The sequence below is a fragment of the Rhinolophus ferrumequinum genome, chromosome X (genome assembly GCF_004115265.2).
Source record: "Rhinolophus ferrumequinum isolate MPI-CBG mRhiFer1 chromosome X, mRhiFer1_v1.p, whole genome shotgun sequence".
Taxonomy (NCBI): Eukaryota; Metazoa; Chordata; class Mammalia; order Chiroptera; family Rhinolophidae; genus Rhinolophus; species Rhinolophus ferrumequinum.
Window position 1 is genome coordinate 22970181 of NC_046284.1, and position 22282 is coordinate 22992462.

At 42.4% G+C, this 22282-nt stretch overlaps 1 protein-coding gene across 2 annotated transcripts in view; it reads left to right on the forward strand.

Annotated features, from left to right (window-relative positions):
- HS6ST2 (heparan sulfate 6-O-sulfotransferase 2) overlaps positions 1-22282 on the forward strand; it is a 345446-nt gene that overhangs the window by 141415 nt on the left and 181749 nt on the right. The window lies entirely within an intron of this gene.

Below are 22282 nucleotides of genomic sequence, written 5' to 3' on the forward strand. Positions count from 1 at the left end.
ACACCAATAGTTCCAACCTCATAGGTCAGTTGTGAGGATTAAATAAGAGACTCTGTTTAAATAGTTTTGCATAATCCTTGGCACATATCATGGACTCAGATGTTATCAAAATTATTGTTATTTTCTTACTCTCTCAATTAGGAGTAGGTATAGGATGCTACATTTTGTTCTTTTAGGACAGGGGTCAGCAAAGCATGGCTTAAAGGTCAAATCCAGCTTGCCTGTGAGCTAACAATGATTTTCACATTTTTAAATCATTGAAAAAAATCAAAAGAAGAGTGCTCTTTGTGGCATGGGGAAATTATAAGAAATTCAAATTTCAGTTTCCATAAATCAAGTTTTATTGGAACACAACCATATTCGTTCATTTACATATTGTCTAGCTGCTTTTGCTCTATAACAGCAGCGTTCAGTAGTTGCAATAGTGATTGTAGGTCTGGAAAGCTTAAATATTTATTACTTGCCAATCTAGACATTTCACTGTATAGAATATCACAGGGATAGATAATTTGAGAACTACTTGCAGATTATCACCTCTACCATCCCCAAACTCTGTGTGTATTTGTGTAGGGAGAGTGATTTCCAAGGGAAGAAATGACACACGTCCATGTAGGACAAATGAGATGAGGGTTTGTGGCATTTTTAGCTAAGGGTGCACTTCAGTGCCTTTGAGGCATCAGGAAGAATTTAGAAGTAGTGGCAGCATGGGTTAGATGAATTGACAGATTCTCTTGTTTTCCTTTCCTCCATGAGAAACTTTCTGCAAGAGGGAGAGATTGGATGATTAGTTTCTCTTTTTGAGATGGATTGAGTTGCTCTTATTAGGTGTACTGTGGTTCTGAGGAATTGGTTCTGAAGGTGGCACACAGAGGCAAAGTCTCATCTCAGCAAATATCACCCTCACACCCTGTTCTCCTTAAAAAGGCATTTTTTGTAGAGAAGTGTAAAATCTTAGAAAATTAAGGTTGCAAGGAGACTTGGAGATCTACAGAGATGATAATCATATTAATAATGCTTTGCTGATGTAAATACAATATCCTGTTTGAAGGTGAAATATTGTATACTAAATAAGTTCTGGCCCATTCAATCTGTTCAACCGAGATAACCTTTAATGGGTGTTTGTGTACTGGAACTAGATTTGAATACCTGTAAGATATTAACTTTCATATGCTTTATAAATGGTACAATTATTGAGACACACAAACATAATACCCAGTTTTGAATTGTGGGGGTGATGGTAGGAATGCTTCCAGTTTAGGGGCTAGGAACTCTGGAGTTCTTATCCTCAGGTCTAACCTCTGCCTGGTTTATGGCCTTCATGAAATGGTTTTTCAGTAGGAATGAGGTATACATGGGGCTGGCAAAGGGGCCAGTGAGCTCTGGAGGTCTGGCTTCCTAGGAGAAAGGTGTGTGCTTATCTGAGCTATGCAGACATACCAACCTGGGTCTCTCTGCCAGAGACAGGTCCTAGGCTGGGAAAGCTGAAGGAAGTAGGGGTGAGACTGGTCTGCCAGAAAGGGGAAGGAGGAAGGCAGGGAGTCCAGAGAGAAAGTGTTCGGCCATATCTTGTTGAGAAGATCTCAGAACCTCTGACTCCTCCCTTCCTCTTGCTTCCTGCGCTTTGGGCTTTCACCCTTATAGGAAAGGTGTTAGGAGAGATGTACTTTTCTATTTTTATTTTGTTTTTTAACTTGACTGGGGAATAATTGGCAAATATAATTGTACATATTTAAAGTGTACAACATGATAATTTGATATACATATACATTGTAGAGTGGTTACCAAGATCAAGCTAATTGACATATCTGTCATGTCACATAAAGTCTTTGTGTGTGTGTGTGTGTCTGTGTGTGTGTGTGTGTGAAGAATGCTTAAGATCTACTCTCAGCAACGTTCAAGAATACAATACTGTATAAACTACAGGTGGGATGCCCTACATTAGATCCTCAGAACTTACTCTCCATTTTTTTTTTTCAATTGGGGAAGGGGAAACAGGACTTTATTGGGGAACAGTGTGTACTTCTAGGATTTTTCCCAAGTCAAGCTGTTGTCCTTTCAATCTTAGTTGTGGAGGGCGCAGCTCAGCTCCAGGTCTAGTTGCCGTTGTTAGCTGCAGGGGGCGCAGCCCACCATCATTTGAGGGAGTCGAGGAGTCGAACCGGCAAACTCGTGGTTGAGAGCCTGTGCTCCAACCAACTGAGCCATCCGGCACTAGCCCATGTGGGAATCGAACTGGCAGACCTTTGGCGTTAGGAGCACGGAGCTCCAACCGCCTGAGCCACCGGGCCGGCCCCTTACTCTCCTTTTTAACGTTTGATTTCCCCCTGGTGTACCCCATGCTTCTGTGTACAACCAGCAGGCCAAACTGACAAAGACCAGTGAAAGCCAAAGGTGCCCACATGTGCACAGAACTGGTGCTCCAAATTCCTCAGTCTTACCTTATAACCTGAGGTTTCATATCAGAGTCTTCTTTTTAGTGCTGGGCCTAAACCCTTTTGCTCTCTAGCCCTCCTTCCCTTCTTATTATCTTCTGTGAGGCACACTGATCATCTGTGGACAGTGACAATCTGTAGCTCTAGACCAGAATTTGTTCTTTGTACACTGTACTGGTGGACTTCCATTTTGATGAGTCTTGGGTACAGGGTGGAAATCTGGTACTTTAACAAGCTGCTTTAAAGAGGAATCACTTGAATGCTGAAACTACCATTCTAGTAGATCAACAAAGCCGATGACTCTGTCTTGTGAATGGGTTAAGCAGGAGTACAGCAGTGGGCATGGCTAGAAATGTTGGCACCAGGCAGCATAATGACTCTTGGCCAGCCTCTGATGCATGTGTTGTTTTCTTTGGACCAGGTGGTGGTCGGTGTCTGGGTATCTATGCACCTGTTCAGTGCAGGGTTCTAAGCGGTGGGTATGGGAATGGACATCACTGACGTGGGGCAATTATGACAGCGTTGCTGTGCTGGAATGGTGGTAATTCTTACCGAATCATTCAACCTCCTGAGCTCCGGGATGACGTGATGCCTGAGTAAGAAAATCATATTTCAACAGTCCTTTAGCTGTATTTATGCACTGAAATCATACTTTTATAACAGGCATAGGCTCAGAGGTATAAATAAAGCCAATTGTTTTAGTTTGTCATTGATTTTCGTATATAAATTATCAGTAAGGTTTTGATTTAATAATAAAAACAGTGGCCTAGAGTTTTATGCCCTGCTATGGAAGTTATGCAATTGGCCAGCAAGAGCCCTCTGCTCTTAGGCTGTCTCTTTGTATAGGGAAGGACGTGTTAAAGTTATGCTTGCTGATTTAGAAAAGCTACCATTTTTTTGAGGACTTACTATGTGCCAGGCATTGTCAAAGTGTTTACAAACATTATCTCATTTCATACCACCAGTAATTACTTGAGGTAGCTTACTATTTTTATATACGTGTTACAGATGGGGAAACAGGCTCAGGGAGTCACTTGTCCAAGACACCAGCTGGTAATGCTAAGAAATTCTTGAAATTCTAAGGCAAATCTGCCTGACTTCCTATCTCATCTCTTCACACCATGTTTGTGAACTTCTGTAGGGCACCTCTCTTGGAGGGGTGTCCATTAGGCAATATCCTGCAGACTTGGCAGAGCTGGAGACCTGAAACTAGAGCAGGAAACCAGGAAGAGGTAAAAGGGAGCGATTTCCTAGGAGACTAGACTAGAAAAACCTAAGAGGAAGTTCTAGCTTATAGGCGCCATGGAAGGGAAAACGAAGAGAAGCTGGCCGCTCACCTAAGCCTTAGGCCTTGTTAGAGTGAATAGCACGTTCATAACTGGGCGAGGCTGACCATGGGATTGTCCTAGCTTCCCCTAAATGTTCCTTTACACAGCTCCTTTCTCCTGGCTGTGGTCAGCAGCTTCAGTGTCCAAGGCCATGACCGCGTTCCTGAGGAAGAAGTAGGGAATGGGAGTAGAGAGTGTAGGTTCTTTAGTGAGGCTTTGTCGTCTAGGGAGACCCCAAACTTGGCATGATGATTTTAGTGTAAGGAGAGCATTTGAGCCCCCCTTTTCCCCTCTGGTTGATTTCCCCTCCCTGACCAGGCCCTTTTCAGTCCTACCCTGTTTCCCCGAAAATAGAACCAGGTTTTATATTAATTTTTGCTCCAAAAGATGCTTTAGGGCTTATGTTCAGGGGATGTCATCCTGAAAAATCATGCTAGGGCTTATTTTCCAGTTAGGTCTTTTTTTCGGGGAAATACGGTAGTTCTGGTTACTGTATGGTAGATCTAAAGCCACTCCTCCTTAGGTCTCTGAGACTGGAAAAATCACAATGGCTCAGTTTATTGTTTTCGTGTGCAGAACACTAGGTGCTGAGGTGAAGGTACATTCCTGGTGCCCCCCTGTTCCCTTGGTCTCAGAGCATCAGTGAGTTTTCACCTGTCACTATCTTGTGAGATATTAGTTAGCTTCCCAGAAGTTTAGCAACAAGCCTTCTTATAGAGGGAACAGCTGGTCTGCTCTGTTTTTTGAGTCACAAAGTTTATTTTGGAATGAAGGTTTGTTTTCCCAGGAATGCGTTAGTACTCTACAATCTCCCCCTCATTTAAGAAACTTTAGAAAAGGCAGACAGCCTTGCTGCATGAACAGACCACAAACTGTGAGGACAGCGAAAAGATGCATCTGGTTTTCCTTTCAAATCAAAGACAACAACAAAAGTAGTGTCACGCAGGGTGTCCCGCGGGGTCTGTGGGGTCTCTGCTCCCGCTCCCCACACAAGAACGCAGGACATGGTGAGGCCAAAAAGGAACACCCACGGAGCCACAGGTAGGGGAGTCACACCACTATACTCTCACTGGCGGCTGGGTTGGAGACACAGGAACCAGGAGCAACACAATTCTCAACCCTCACTGCGCCGCTTGCAGGCTCAGCCACCATCTTCTTGCCAGCTCCCCCTTTTCTTCTCTTTTTTCTCTGCTAGCCTCTTCTCCTAGCCTAGCCACGGCAGTTATATTCATGGCTAATGGCTCACTGGTTACAGCTGACGGCCAACTAGCCACAGCTGCTGGCCATTTGATCACAGTCGATGGCCATTTACTACCTGAGCCAGCACCTTTCTATGTGAGGCCGAGAGCCTGGAAACTGCTTTTTGGGGCTCTGTCCCCACACTCCACCCCTACAGGCTCTCGCCTCACAATCTACGCGACAAGCGTCTTCCGCGAGGGGCCCTGTGCGAGGAACCTGGAGGTGAATGCTATTTCCTGGACACAGCCAAGCTCTCTGGTCACAGCCAGGGTTTCTCAGGGCACCACCAGTACTCCTGGGCACAGCCAGACTTCCTGGACTTCTTAGGGTACCACTAGTCTCCCCGGGCACAGCCAGGGTTTCTCAGGGCACCACCAGTACTCCTGGGCACAGCCAGACTTCCTGGACTTCTTAGGGTACCACTAGTCTCCCCGGGCACAGCCAGGGTTTCTCAGGGCACCACCAGTACTCCTGGGCACAGCCAGACTTCCTGGACTTCTTAGGGTACCACTAGTCTCCCCGGGCACAGCCAGGGTTTCTCAGGGCACCACCAGTACTCCTGGGCACAGCCAGACTTCCTGGACTTCTTAGGGTACCACTAGTCTACCCGGGCACACGAGGGCCTCTCAGGGCACCGCCACTCTCTCTCTCGGCACAGCCCGGCTTCCTGGACACAGCCAGGGCCTCTCAGGGCACCGCCACTCTCTCTCTGGGCACAGCCCGGCTTCCTGGACACAGCCAGGGCCTCTCAGGGCACCGCCACTCTCTCTGGGCACAGCCCGGCTTCCTGGACACAGCCAGGGCCTCTCAGGGCACCGCCACTCTCTCTGGGCACAGCCCGGCTTCCTGGACACAGCCAGGGCCTCTCAGGGCACCGCCACTCTCTCTGGGCACAGCCCGGCTTCCTGGACACAGCCAGGGCCTCTCAGGGCACCGCCACTCTCTCTGGGCACAGCCCGGCTTCCTGGACACAGCCAGGGCCTCTCAGGGCACCACCACTCTCTCTGGGCCTCTCAGGGTACCGTGCTGGAACAACAGCGGCTCACAGTCAAGGTGCTTACATATTCTCAATGGTGGCCGGTCAAGACACAAAAGCAAACATGCACCAGTTCCACTACATGGTGGTAGGTTCCCAAACAGTCAAGTGGTCCATTAAATTAGGTATAGAAGGCAATTCCCCATAGTCCATAGTCATTCTCCAGGGCTGTCCTGGGGGTGAGGGATGACCTTGACCTCACCCTCAGCTCCCACGGAGGACTCAGCAAGCCATTCCTCCTGGGACTACAAGTCCTGCATCCGGGCTGCCTCAGCAAGCACTTCCCAGCCCACAGGGCCGCAATGACCTTCGCTTTCTCCGGCCTCTGCTGGTTGGGGAACCGTCCACGTCTTCCCACCCCTCCACGGGGGTCCAGCTCTCAGGCAGCTGCTCCTCCTGGTCTTCCTGCAACTGAGTGTTCATATGCACAAACTGCTCCACCGCCCTTCGGAGGGCTTTGGCCGACACCGTACCCTGCTCGCTGCGCCATGTGTAGTGCAGGGGATCCTGCCGACTACGCCATGTGTCACGCAGGGTGTCCCGCGGGGTCTGTGGGGTCTCTGCTCCCGCTCCCCACACAAGAACGCAGGACATGGTGAGGCCAAAAAGGAACACCCACGGAGCCACAGGTAGGGGAGTCACACCACTATACTCTCACTGGCGGCTGGGTTGGAGACACAGGAACCAGGAGCAACACAATTCTCAACCCTCACTGCGCCGCTTGCAGGCTCAGCCACCATCTTCTTGCCAGCTCCCCCTTTTCTTCTCTTTTTTCTCTGCTAGCCTCTTCTCCTAGCCTAGCCACGGCAGTTATATTCATGGCTAATGGCTCACTGGTTACAGCTGACGGCCAACTAGCCACAGCTGCTGGCCATTTGATCACAGTCGATGGCCATTTACTACCTGAGCCAGCACCTTTCTATGTGAGGCCGAGAGCCTGGAAACTGCTTTTTGGGGCTCTGTCCCCACAAGTAGTAACACACCAACTTATTGAGATAGGTTACCGTCATTGTGCTGCCTGGTCTTTAGGCAAAAGCAGTGAGCAGATTACATAAATGACCATAATTTTTACATAATCGAGGTTCTGTTTTCCTCCTCTCACTTGGTTATTTTTCCATTAGCTATAGCAGCATGATGATAGTTTCCTCTAGTACCATGTATGGCTTTACTCATCTTTGCCACACTTTCACAAATGCCCACATTAAAGGGTAGATTTGTCTAATTGCATGATATGCAGGTATTACAAACAATGTTTAATTATATTTATTCAAAACAGGTCACAATTAAAATCTATAAACCTTTTAAGTCTCTAAAAGGTCGACCATTCACTTTATAGCTTGGCAGTAATATTTATTCTAGAGAGGAAAATCATCTCATCTTGTATTTCTCTGATTTACCATTCTGTTATCAATAAAAACAAAAGACACCTGTTTAATAGGATCCCTTAGGTGGTGTCGATTTTAAAAATAATGAGTTGGATTCCTCACTTGCCAGGACGATTCCATAGAGCATCCTAGAACCATCCTTTGTTTCCAATCCTTTGAGAACACACCCATTTAATGTTTTCCTTTCAACTACCATGCTATGAGCTTAACAAATGCTACACACTTGAGTATAGGCAGCAGCAGTTGTTTAGGAGACTGGAAATCTGTGGCAGGCAAGGCACCCAAAAGAAGGCAATCTCAAGCTCTGTTTCCGTGTTGTGCGATGGGAGGAGAAAAACAGCAGCCATTTGGCGGTGCAATCCTCCTGACCTGGATGTCCCAGCTGTTGGAAGTTCGCTGTGTAATCCATCAGAGGACAATCCTAACAAATCCTCTTTTCAAATAAAAAAGTTAATATTTCTTCCCATACTTTATCTTATAATCAATATTCAATTTTCAAGGCAGTAAAACTAATCAAAGAATATAAAATGAATTCAGCCCATGAGAAGGGAGGTAGAATGAGTAAGCTGCAAAAGGGGGTTAAGGAAGAAAATAGGAGAATATTTGTATTCATAGGATGTCCTTCCTATCGGTAAAAATCTGCAGGAGGCATGAGCCAAGCTCCCGTGGCATGGGCTGATGGGTTTGTCCCTTGAAAACCTGAAGCAGGAAACAGGAACAATGCTCAGAAACCAACCAAGATCTTGTGCCCCTTCCCTCTGTGGTATTGGGATGTTTCTAGTGATGGGATTGGGCGTGTAGTTCTACTGGAGTCTATAATTGCAGACCATGGTATGATGGAGTTCTCCTGTACTACAGGGTTGGCTGTGGGGTTTAGGTAGGCATTGTGGGTCACAGTCAGCATAGGGGACTGTGGGAGTGAGACACTCTGGAGCACTGTTCTAGCATCTTATGGACTCTTGAGAATTGGCTCTCTCTCACACCCCACCTCACCTTTATCTTTACTGTGCCCTTTCAGTTCAACCTTGGCCAGCAGGTAAGGAAATTAGTGTGTCCTATGAGGTCTTTACAAGAGATGTAGAATAATAGCTTAGATTTATTGAGAACTTTTGAAATGCACTAGGTATCTCACATGTGTTATCTTTTTTAATCATTTCCACTATCATATGTGGATAATGATATTATCCTCACATTACAGATGAAGGAAGTCAAGCTTACAGAAAGATTATCCTGTCATACATACTGGTCACCAAACCAGTCAGTGGCAGAAACAGATTTAACAGCTGGAAAGTGAAAGAGGGCAGAGTATTTCACATGGGGATTGACACTGAAAGCATTTGGGATGAAATAAAGTGACCCAGGATTCAGTGTTTAGGCTCTTACATGGGATAACACTGTCCTACTGCATAGCACCTCACCTTTCTAATTAGTGTCCAATTAAAAATATTTCCAATCAGGTAAACATTTCCAGAAGCATTTGTAATTATCCCAAATTCTGAACACTAGTTTCTCTGAAGGGACTCTCAAGGCCTAGAAACTTGCCTCTTATTAATGGTGCTGATCTTCCTCTTAAAGATTCTTCCCTTGGCTATAGTTCACCATTCATCACAAAGAACCACGATGGTGCCTTACTCTACTGATGGGCCACTAGAAAGAGTCAAAAAATTGTCAGGCTGAAGGATACACATTGCTCATAATCCAGTACCTGCGGAAATCCACTTCCAAGAACTTTGCACAATGGAATGATGCTAGTCCAATAATTTATTTAACAAACATTTACTGAATACTTTCTCTGGGTCAGGCCCCTTGCTGGATTTTGAGGGGCACAAAGATAAAGGAATTCTTGCCCTTGAGGAGATCATAGTCAGCTAGAGGAGAAAAGAGGCAAACAATTATAAAACCCTCAGATAAGTGCTACCATAAAGATATGTAACTCTGTTTTCTGAGTGCTCTGGGAATGTGGGTGCTAGAGACATTGTGGCTGGGTGGTTGCAGCTCTATTAGAAGATCTGGAGGCCTTTCCACGTTGAAATCAACCTGAAGCCAAGCACTTGTTTTCTAAAATGATACTATTTTAACAGAATTATTTTTTTATTATGCTAACTCAAATGATGTATTCTGTAGAGGTTTACTGAACCATCTTTCCTTTAAAATAACTAACTATATGTTTTAACATGCTTCAGGGGCTGCTTTTATAAAGTACTGTAGATAGGACAACACTGGAAGACATCAGTGTGCTGTGAAGCCCCAATCAGCAATACACAAAAAAACTGCATCTTAAAAAAATATAAAGAAAAGCAAAATACTAAAAATCACTAAGTACAAAGAGGCAGTATAGACAAGGAGCTAACAATTACTTATAAACAGGAAACAAGGGGCCCTGCTGGCTATTCGACTGAATGACCCTAGGAGGTCCCAGTTCCTCTCTGGATCTCAATTTCCTTATCTGTAGAATGGGTGATGGATGACAATCTCAATCTTAATCCCTAAATTCAATTTACCAGTTGCTAAAATACTGGACTTCTATGAAAATACTGCATCATTGTGAGGTTCCATGCTGCCACATGCAGTAGGAACCCTTTTTGCTTCCTTCTTTGCATGTGCCGGAGCAGTGTCTCCTGGGAACATCCAGCACTGGGAAGGTCAGGGGTCAACTGAAAGGAAAAGCAGCCTCCTTCTAATGAATGAAGCTTCTGCTCTCTACTTCTCCCAACTTTATGGCCTTCTTTTTCTGGGCCTTCCGTCTAGAAGGCCAACTAGAATGCAATACTAGGATCAGCTCCTCTTTCAGAGGAATGAATGAAAACTTGCCTCTTCTTCCCCATCCCCTCCTTCTCACACGTGTACAAATTTCACCAGCATGCTTGAGAGAAAGAACTGGGCCCAAATTCTTATTTTCACTTAAGAGTCTCAAAATGACAGCTATACTTTTACGCATTCAGGTATTAAAGGGGATGCCATTCTCTCTGTCAAGTTTTAGACAGGGGAAAGAGCCCAGAATTTTCACAGCGATGGTGTTCTTGGCAAAAATTTTATAGGGTGGTAAGCTAATCAATCTACAGTTAGGCATTCAGAAGACTTTAGCTTTCATATAACTTGGAAAACAGAAGGGGCTTTGTATTACAGCTTCCATCCATGTGACTTTCCTTCGAGGTTAACATACTATTTTCCATCAGTTACGTAGCTCTCTTCATCCACCAAGTATCCAAATGGTTCAGCAATCAAAGAGAAAGGACATGACAGATTATTATTTTTTTTCTTAACAGGATTTTATTGGGGAACAGTGTGTACTTCTAGGATTTTTTCCAAGTCAAGTTGTTGTTCTTTCAATCGTAGTTGTGGAGGGCGCAGCTCAGCTCCAGGTCCATTTGTTGTTGTTAGTTGCAGGGGCCGCTGCCCACCATCCCTTGCAGACCTCGAGAAATTGAACTGGCAACCTTGTGGTTGAGAGCCCACTGGCCCATGTGTGAATTGAACCGGCAGCCTTCGGCATTAGGAGCATGGAGCTCCAACCGCCTGAGCCACCGGGCTGGCCCCATGACAGATTAATTTAATCTTTGTGTCTTTTTAGCATTGGTGAGCCACAGACTTCTTGGAATTGGAGTTACTTCTATTCCTTTGAATTCAACCCAATACCCTTCTTCAGTCAGAATGCATTTACCTTCCCAGAATCCACTGTTTCAGGACAAGCAGATGGGCTAATCAAGTTGTACTAAAGTTTTCTGTCTCAAGGAATGTAATGTAGTTTATTTGCAAATCTACCCCTTCACTTCTGCCCTACATTTTCCTTTCCCTTCTATGATTTTAGCATTTTGGATTTACAGTAAGCTCTACATTCCTTAATGTAGGTGGCAAAATAACAAAGTGTGGCAGAGATTCACTCCCCACTGAAAATAAAGGAGGTAATTGATTCCAAAGGATCTTCACATCTCTTGCCCCTTTCAGGCACCTGAACAGCTGTGCTACCTTTGCTCCATGGGTTGGGCCTATATCTGTAGACTTATTGCTATACATGTGAGAATGGATGAAGATGGTTGTCAGAGTCCAGTGCTCTGCTTGCTATGGAAAGCCTATTGACTTTAATAGTGACCATCTGGCTGAATGCCTCAGAAGATGTCTCAGTTAAGGCATAGTTCATGAATGGACCTTTGTTTATTTCCAAGCCACACTGCTATCCAAACCTGAGCATTACATTTTATGTGATGGGCACTGGAAATACAAATGAAAGTTCTTTGGAAAACATTCCGATTAAGTTTACCAGTCCATGTATAATTGCCACTTTTAATACAATCACGGCACAGTCATTCCCTTATTTTATGGAAAACATATGGTGGATACTTAGAGCAAACCTTAGGCCAGACCCAGTCATGATGGCATCAAACACAGCAGGGATTAAAAGGGGGAAAATGGTATCCAGGTGGCAGGAGGAATTCAGTAGGTGGGATGGGAAATATCATTAACGAGCTTTCATAAGGAACAGAAGCAAGTTAGATGTGGTTTGCAGGTCCATTGGCAGGTAGTATCTGCCAGTTAGAGGGGAAACTTGGAGAGGATTCTTAGAACTGTACCTCACACTTGACCTAAACCATCCTTATGTCCCCCCAATTCCCCTGAAGATGCTTAATAAATATCATTAACTTTGAGAATTTATTTAAAATAGTGTCTGTCAATGGTCACTGAGTGCTACATGCCAGGCACCATGTTGAGTTTTACTTATATTAACTCATGTCACTTTCACAAGTATCCTGTGAGGTGGAGGATATTATCCTCATGTAACAGATGAGAAGAATGTGGCTCAGATGTTAAGTTGATCAATGTTGCGCAGCTAGGAAGTCATAGAGCTGAGACTTGATCCCTGGTCTCTCTGACTTCAAGGCCCTTGCCCTATACTATTTGGATCCAACAAGAGAGGAAAGGCACTTGTAAATTTGACCAAAGGATCACAAGTGCTCCGTGTAGCTAGCGAGATCTGCCTAAGCAGCCCTGGGAATGGGAGATTTCCAATCAGTCCATATTACTTCAGCCTCCAGTAGTGCAGTCAAGGAGAGGTAAGAAGAATGCAAGGGATGGCTTTGAAACACCTGCAGAAAGCCATCATCACCATTCCTTTCCCTGTCAGTCTCAGGGGAGTAGAAGTAAGGGGTGATCCTAGCTAGGGAGGCGAGGGAGGGGAAGAAGATGGAAACAGATTTCCGTTTCTTCCAGTTTAACTACCTTTCCATTTCTCCCTCTATGAATTCTGTTGCCTGTAGAATTTATGGACTATCAAACTGAGACTTCCGTCCTTGACAATAGAAAGAATCTTATGCTAGATTTGGGAAGATAGAACATCAAAGCCAGCTTTATAATGTATAAGGAGGCATGTGACTGTGGGCAGTCACTTAACTGCAACTTCTGCATCTGTACAGTGAACATCAAAATCCTTTCCCATTATGTATTACTGGATCATTGTAAAAATTAAATGAGATATGTGAATTATTTCAAAAATCTAAAGCTCCACATAAATATAAGTGAGTATAAGAAATTTAAGAAAAGGTAGCCATGTAACTGACATTGTCCTTTAGATGAGAGAAAATTGGTGCTGTCTTCCCCCTTTGGTGGACAAGCTTCCTTGTCCTTAGAGCACATTTGCAGAGCAGAAGGAAGCCTTCATTCAAGCCCAGGTACCACATTTTGGACACAAAAGCTAGTTTGAGATTTAAATGAACCCTGTCTCTCAAGACTCAACTTTGCATCTATTTTACATTCAAATTTATTTATCAAGAGAAAAAAATTGTGTGTTCTTTAATTCTACTCACAGCATATGCGAGCAGATCAAATGAGGTGCTGATCCAGCAAAATGATAAGTAGCCTTTTGCTTCCTTGAAATTGCTCATTTTACAAATGGCAGAGTGTTGAAACATGGCATGGAATATCTATTTTACTAGAATCTGGCAACATGGGCACATATGGTCTTGTCAAGAATGAATCAAACACAATTCCAGGATTATAATTAAGTAGTTGAAATCCCAAAAGGAGAAACATAACATGAACGAAGTTAGATTTAGATTGCTTTTTGTTAGCTTTCTGTCAGGCTCCTTCCTTGGCACATTATCAGCAACATAGCTACTTTGATTTCTTTCTCTGAGAAATGTTTAATTGTAAAACATCAAACATTTTCACCCCAATTCTAAATTACTTGATTTTACATGCTTAGGGTACTATACAACAAAGAATGTAAGAAGACCAAGAATAAAGGTCAAGCCAAATATTCCTATATAAATTTTTATGTTGATGCTTTTCCCCACCAAATCTGAATTTCTGATCAACTCTTTAGGAGGCCAATTAGGATAAAGAAGGAAGATGTGTGCCATTATAGAAGGAAACTCTATCGCTATCATTTCTATCTATCTATCTATCTATCTATCTATCTATCTATCTATCTATCTATCTATCTATCTATCTATCTATCTATCTGTCATCAGTCCTCTTTCTACATGAAGGAAGGCTCCATGTCCCATTCTTTTCTGTAAGCCCAGAATCTAGCAAAGGGTCTGGAATGTATAAAGAGTTTATTTGGAGATTTGCAACCTTTCTCAGAGAAACATTCCCAGGGATTCTCCTGGATTTGCTGTGGACCTGGTTTTTTTCTTTTTTTTTCTTTTAATTAAATTTATTGGAGTGATAATGGTTAGTAAAATGATACAGGTTTCAAGTGGACATTTCTATAATTCATCATCTATATATTGCTTTATGTGTTCATCACCCAGAGTCAGTTCTCCTTCCATCACTATATATTTGATCCCCTTTGCCCTCCTCAACCATCTCCCCTCTCCCCTTACAATCTGGTAACCACTAAACTATTGTCTTTGTCTATGAGTTTTAGTTTCTTTGTTTGTCTTGTTTCTTTGTTGCTTTCAGTTTTATATCCCACATATGAGTGAAGTCATATGGTTCTTGACTTTTTCTGTCTGACTTATTTCGCTTAGCATAATAATCTGAAGATCCATCCATGTTGTCGCAAATGGCAGTATTTCATCTTTTCTTATGGCCGAGTAGTATTTCATTGTATATATATACAACATCTTCTTTATCCAATCATATAGGACACTTTGCTTATTTCCATGTCTTGGCCATGATAAATAATACTGCGATGAACATTGGGGTATATGAACCTTTACAGATAAATGTTTTATGATTTTTTGGGTAGATACCCAGGAGAGGGAATGCTGGGTCATATGGTAATTCTATTCTTAACTTCTTGAGGAACCTCCACACTATTTTCCATAGTGGGTGTACCAATTTACATTCCCACCAACAGTGTATGAGAGTTCCTTTTACTCCACAGCCTCTCCAACACTTGTTTATTAATATTATTTGTCTTCTTGCTGATAACCATTCTAACAGCTGTGAGGTGATATCTCATTGTGGTTTTGATTTGCATTTCCCTAATAGCTAGTGAACTTGACCATTTTTTCATATATCTTTTGGCCGTTTGTATGTCTTCTTGGGAGAAGTTTTTGTTCAATTCCTCTGCCCATCTTTAAATTTGATTTTTTTGGTTTTTTTATTGTTGAATCATATGAGTTCCTTATATATTTTGAACATTAGCCCCTTATTGGAAGCATTGTTTGCAAATATCTCCTCCCGTTTGGTTGATTGCCTCTTTGTTTTGTTGATGGTTTCTTTTGTTGTGCAGAAGCTTTTTAGTTGGATATAATCCCATTCATTTATTTCAGCTTTTACTTCCCTTGCCTTTGGATTCAAATTCATAAAATGCTCTTTGAACCCAAGGTCCATAAGTTGAGTACCTATGATTTCTTCTATGTAGTTTATTGATTCAGGTCTTATGCTTAGGTCTTTGGATTAATTTTGGGACATGGTGACAGATAGTAGTCTAGTTTCATTCTTTTGCACGTCGCTTTCCAATTTTCCAGCACCACTTTTTGAAGAGGGTTTCTTTTCTCCAGTGTATGTTTTTGGCTCCTTTCCTGAAAATTATCTGCCCATATATATGTGTGTTGATTTCTGGGTTTTCAATTCTATTCCACTGGTCTCTATGTCTGTTTTTCAGACAATACCATGCTGTTTTGATTATTGTCTCTTTGTAATACAAGCTGAAGCCAGGGAGTGTGATACCTCCAGCCTTCTTCTATTTTCTTAGGATTTCTTTCGCTATTTTGGGTCTTTTGTGATTCCATACAAATCTGATTATTTTTGTTTTATTGCTTTAAAAAACGCCAATGGAATTTTGATGGGGATTGCATTAAATCTGTATATTGCTTTGGGTAATATGGCCATTTTAACTATGTTGATTCTTCCAATCCATGAACACGGAATGTCTTTCCATTTCTTTGTGTCTTCTTCAGTTTCTTTAAAAAATGTCCTACTGTTCAGAGTGTACAAGTCCTTCACATCCTTTGTTAAGTTTATTCCTAGGTATTGTATTCTTTTTGTTGCAATTGCAAAAGGAATTGCTTTTTAAATTTCTTTTTCTGAAATTTCACTATTAGTATACAGGAATGCAATGGATTTTTTGTATGTTGATTTTGTAGCCAGCAACTTTATTGTATTCGTTTATTGTTTCTAGTAGCTTTTTGGTGGAGTTCTTATGGGTTTTCTGTATAAAGAATCATGTTGGGGCGGCTGGATAGCTCAGTTGGTTAGAGCGCGAGCTCTGAATAACAGGGTTGCCGGTTCAATTCCCACATGGGCTAGTGAGCTGCACTCTCCACAACTAGATTGAAGACAACGAGCTGCCGCTGAGTTTCCAGAGAGGCGACCGGATGGCACAGTTGTTTAGAGCACGAGCTCTCACCAGCAAGGTTGCCAGTTCAATACCCACCTGGGATGGTGGGCTGCATCCCTGCAACTAAAGATTGAAAACAGCAACTGGACTTGCAGCTGTGCTGCGCCCTCCACAACTAGATTGAAAGGACAACGACTTGGAGCTGATGGGCCTTGCAGAAACACACTGTTTCCCAATATTTCCCAATACAATTAAAAATAATAATAATAAAATAAAAAGAATCGTGTCATCTGTAAAAAGTGAGAGTTTAACTTCTTCATTGCCAATTTTGATACCTTTTGTTCCCTTCTCTTGCCCAATTGCTCTGGCTAGGAGGACTTCCAATACTATGTTGAATAACAGTGGTGATAATGGGCAACCCTGTCTTATTCGTGCATGTAGTGCAAAAGGCTTCAGTTTTTCACCATTAATTGTGATATTAGCTTAGGGTTCGTCATATATGGCTTTTATTATGCTAAGGTATTTTCCTTCTATACCGATTTTATTAATTCTTTTAATCATCAATGGATGTTGAATCTTGTCAAATGCTTTTTCTGCATCTATTAATATAATTGTAGGATGTTTATCTTTTATTTTGTTTTTGTGGTGTGTCACATTGATCGATTTGCATATGCTGAACCATCCTTGTGCCCCTGGGATGAATCCCACTTGATGGTGATGTATAATCTTTTTAATGCATTGTTGTGTTCGATTTAATAGAATTTTGTTTAGGATTTTTGTATGCACATTCATGAGAGATATTGGTCTCTAATTGTCTTTTTTTGTGTTATCCTTACCAGGTTTTGGTATTAGGGTAATGTAGGCCTCATAAAATGAGTTAGGACATATTGTCACTTCTTCAGTTTTTGGGAAGAGATGGAGGAGAACAGGTGTTAGATCCTCTTTGAATATTTGGTAGAATTCACTAGTGAAGCCACCTGGTCCCGGATTTTTGCTTTTGGGAAGGTTTTGGATGACTGATTCAATTTCGTTACTGGTGATTGGTCCATTTAGATTTTCCAGTTCTTCATGATTCAGCCTAGGAAGGCTATATGTTTCTAACAACTTGTCCATTTCTTCTAAGTTATTGAACTTTGTAGCATATAGTCCTTCACAGTGTTCTTGGTTGATCCTTTGCATTTCTGTGGTAGCTGTGGTAACTTCTCCCCCTTGATTTCTGATTTTGTTTGTTTGTGTCTTTTCTCTTTTTTATCTTAGTGAGACTAGGCAAAGGTTTGTCAATTTTGTTAATCTTTGCAAAGAACCAGCTCTTTGTTGCATTAATTTTTTTCTATTGTTTTTGTTTTCCTCCATTTCATTTAGTTCTGCTGTGATTTTTATTATTTCCTTCCTTCTGCTGACTTCACTTTCATTTGTTTTCCTTTTTCTAGTTCTTTAAAGTGTAATCTGAGTTGGTTTATCTGGGATTTTTCTTCTTTCTTGAGATAGATCTGTAATGATAAAACTTTCCCTCTTATTACTGCTTTCACTGCATCCCAATAATTTTGATATGATGTATTTTCATTCCCATTTGTTTCTATGTATCTTTTGATCTCTCCTTTTATTTCTTCTTTGACCCAGTTGTTCTTTAATAGCATGTCGTTTAATCTCAATGTATTTGTGGTGTTTCCTACTTTCTTTTTGCATTTGATCTCTGATTTCAAACCCTTGTGATCAGAGAATATGATTGGTATGATTTCAATCTTCTTAAATTTGCTGAGGCTAGTTTTACGTTTTTTGGACCTGGTTTTGAGTCTTAATTGATAACTCAGCATCTATACCTTAAAAGCCATGTCAGCCAAAAGGTAGGAATAGCCCAAATGTCAAAAACTGATAAATGGATAAGTAGCGTTTGGTATATTCATACAATGGTATTTCATTCATCCATAAAAATAAATGAAGTAGTGACACATATTACAACATGAATGAACCTTGAAGTGATGCTAAGTGAAAGAAGGTGTCAGACACAAAAGGCCATATATTATATGATTCCATTTACTTGAAAAACCAGAATAGGCAAATTCATAGCGACAGAAAGCAGATTAGTGGTTACTAGGGAAAGGGGAAGATTGGAAATTGATAGTTAAAGAATATGTAATTTCTTTTTGCGTGTTGAAAATGTTCTTTTTTTCCCCCTTTTCTTTCTTTTCTTTTCTTTTCTTTTTTTTTAATGGAGGGTGCAGCTCACAGTGGCCCATGTGGGGATCGAACCAGCAACCTTGGTATTATTAGCACCATGCTTGTCATGCAGGGTGTCATGCGGGGTCTCTGGTTCCACTCCTCACATAAGAATGCAGGACATGGGGAGGCCAAAAAGGAACACCCACGGAGCCATAGGTAGGGGAGTCACACCACTATACTCTCGCTGGCAGCTGGGATGGAGACACAGGAAACAGGAGCAACACAATTCTCAACCCTCACTGCGCCGCTTGCAGACTCAGCCACCATCTTCTTGCTAGCTCCCCCTTTTTCTCCTAGCCTAGCCACGGCAGTTATATTCATGGCCAATGGCTCACTGGTTACAGCTGACGGCCAACTAGCCACAGCTGCTGGCCATTTGATCACAGTCGATGGCCATTTACTACCTGAGCCAGCACCTTTCTATGTGAGGCTGAGAGCCTGGAAACTGCTTTTTGGGGCTCTGTCCCCACACTCCACCCCTACAGGGTCTTGCCTCACAATCTACGCGACAAGCCTCTTCCGTGAGGGGCCCTGTGCGAGGAGCCTGGAGGTGAATGCTATTTCCTGGACACAGCCAAGCTCTCTGGTCACAGCCAGGGTTTCTCAGGGCACCACCAGTATTTCTGGGCACAGCCAGACTTCCTGGACACAGCCAGGGCTCTCAGGGCACTGCCACTCTCTCTGGGCCTCTCATGGCACTGTTCTGGAACAACAGCGGCCCACCGTCAAGGTGCTTACATATTCTCAATGGTGGCCGGTCAAGACACAAAAGCAAACATCCCCCAGTTCCACTACATGGTGGTATGTTCCCAAACAAATAGTCAAGCTGTCCATTAAATTAGGGATGGAAGGCAATTCCCCATAGTCCATAGTCATTCGCCAGGGCTGTCCTGGGGGTGAGGGATGACCTTGACCTCACCCTCAGCTCCCATGGAGGACTCAGCAAGTGTTTCCTCCTGGGGACTACAAGTCCTGCATCAGGGCTGCCTCAGCAAGCACTTTCCAGCCCACATGGTCGCAAGGACCTTCGCTTTCTCCGGCCTCTACTGGTTCGGGAACCGTCCACGTCTTCTCACCCCTCCACGAGGGTCCAGCTGTCAGGCAGCTGCTCCTCCTGGTCGTCCTCCAACTGAGTGTTCATAGGCACAAACTGCTCCACCGCCCTTCGGAGAGCTTTGGCCGACACCGTACCCTGCTCCCTGCGCCATGTGTAGTGCAGGGGATCCTGCCAACTACGCCATGTGTCATGCAGGGTGTCATGCGGGGTCTCTGGTCCCGCTCCTCACATAAGAATGCAGGACATGGGGAGGCCAAAAAGGAACACCCACGGAGCCATAGGTAGGGGAGTCACACCACTATACTCTCGCTGGCGGCTGGGTTGGAGACACAGGAAACAGGAGCAACACAGTTCTCAACCCTCACTGCGCCACTTGCAGACTCAGCCACCATCTTCTTGCTAGCTCCCCCTTTTTCTCCTAGCCTAGCCACGGCAGTTATATTCATGGCCAATGGCTCACTGGTTACAGCTGACGGCCAACTAGCCACAGCTGCTGGCCATTTGATCACAGTCGATGGCCATTTACTACCTGAGCCAGCACCTTTCTATATGAGGCTGAGAGCCTGGAAACTGCTTTTTGGAGCTCTGTCCCCACAATGCTCTAGCCAACTAAGCTAACCGGCTACCTCTGAAAATGTTCTTAAATCATGGTAATGTTTGCACAACTGTGAATACGCTAAAATCATTGAATTTATAGTTTGAATGGGTGAATTGTATGATATATGGCTGATATCTTTATAAAGCTGTTATAAAAAAGTTACTCCCAAATCGTTTTGATGGGCACTCCCAGTTTGAAGCTTGGAGTAAATAAATAGATCCCAATCCCAGTTTTGGTTCCTAAACCCTTTCTCTTCCTAGATGTTAAGACCCTTTAGGTTCCTCTCAACCCAATTTGCTGGTCCCTAGCTTTAGTTCTATTACCCAGAGTAAAGATCTCCCTGGAATAGAATTGATGCCATGGTGGAAGAGAAGATGCAAGGACCTTCAGTTTCAAGCTGTGTCTACACAGAACCACCACTCCCACTTGGGTAGGTGCCTTTCCATGAAGATTACCACCCAATTATTACCATGTTTGTGTTTTTTCCAGGGCCTTGCAAAACCCAGATCAGGTTACTCCCTTGTGAGAGTGAAGTAGCCTGGATATTTTTATTCCACCAGAATACAGTGATTGTATTAATGAAAGGAGCTGCCACAAGGTAAATTTTTATGTTCCCTTTAGGAAATTGTAACTTTCGAGAGAAAAAGGAGTAGATTTTTAAACTCTTGTTTAACGTGATAAATCTGAGACATTGAGCTGTTCGCTTCACTCATTAGCTTTTTTTTCTGCGTTTTTAAAGAAACAAAAGTAAAAACTTTCTCTCTTGTTCAAGCTACAAGATACTTCCAATTTATGACTTTAAGGGGAAGTAGCTCAAGGTAAGGACATATTATTTGAATATCTAAAATAGAAAATGTTATTTTTATAAACTAGATGATGATTTATATCCATGTTTGATGAATATAAATACTTTTTGTTAAAACCTCATCAATGAACATACATTTCCAAGATTGCATTGTGATTGAAATTATGAAGGGGGTGCTCAAGGCCCATGCTAGATAACCAGTCTGCCTTTAATTTGACTAAAAATATTTATTTGGTAGGTAAGCTTGACCGTGATATTGAGTGTTTGAAATTGTGGTAACAATTAAGCTTTTGTCTCACTAGACCATGGTCTGTCTACTTATAATATTTTTCCTAGGGTCATTCCCTGAATATATTACCAAAAATATATAATGAGAAGTGATAGTCACCATTCTGTGCCTTTGAACTTGAACTTATCTTTACATAAGATTTTCTTGGAAGAGAGTTTTAAAACATAATTTAAACAAAATTTTAAAAATCATATACATTTTAAAATATCTCGTCAGCTACTCTTTTAATATCCTCAGGTACCCAGAGCGGTGATAGTTTTAGATATATGTATCTATTTTCTTAAATAAGTTTTTGTTGCAAAAAATGTTATGCAATTAGCGTAATAAAGGCAAAATATTGAGACTTCAAGGATTATTCAAGATACTCTATAATTTGTAGTTTCATGATCAAAAGGAAAAGAATGCCTTGGGTAACTTAAAGGATGAATGAATGAATGGAGAAATCAATACATATCATATATTCATTAAAAATAATTTTGTATGTAATTTCAATAGTCATAAATGCTAGAGAAGGGAGAGAATCAAGTCCCATGATGACAGTAGATATCAGGGGCCTCTGACCTAGTATGGGAAGTCATGTTTACACTGAAACTTGAACGTGAATAAGAGCTAGGAGGAGTAAAGCTGGGGAGAGCATCCATGTAGAGGCAATATGTGAACTCAAGAAGGGAGGATAAAGGGAATAAGAAAGTAAAAGAAACAAAGACAGACAGGAAGTAGAAAGAATGAATGGTAAGGATTACAGGTGCAGCTGTGACGATGGCAGGACACCCGGGAGGAGAATCTGCAAGGTGTGGGTGGATGGGGGACAGCTGGTGACTCCTGAGAATGTTTAAGGTTTTAAACCTTTGTAATCTGGAAAATTTGCTCAACTAGAATGACTCATCTCCCAATTATGCCACAAATCTAGGATTTTACTGGAAAAGCAAGTGGACTGACCCTAGACTGTCTCAGCACACACTGCTATTTCTACTTCAACATGGGACAGAGGTTCTAGATGACTGATGAACACAACACAGTCATTGAGTTGGAAGGGAGCTTAAGAGACATTTAGTACACTTTTAATTTTACAACTAAAAACAGTATCAATCGCTAAACCTTACAAAGCAATACCCATGTGCAAATCACTGTTCTAAGTATTTATATAAACTCATGTAATTTTCAC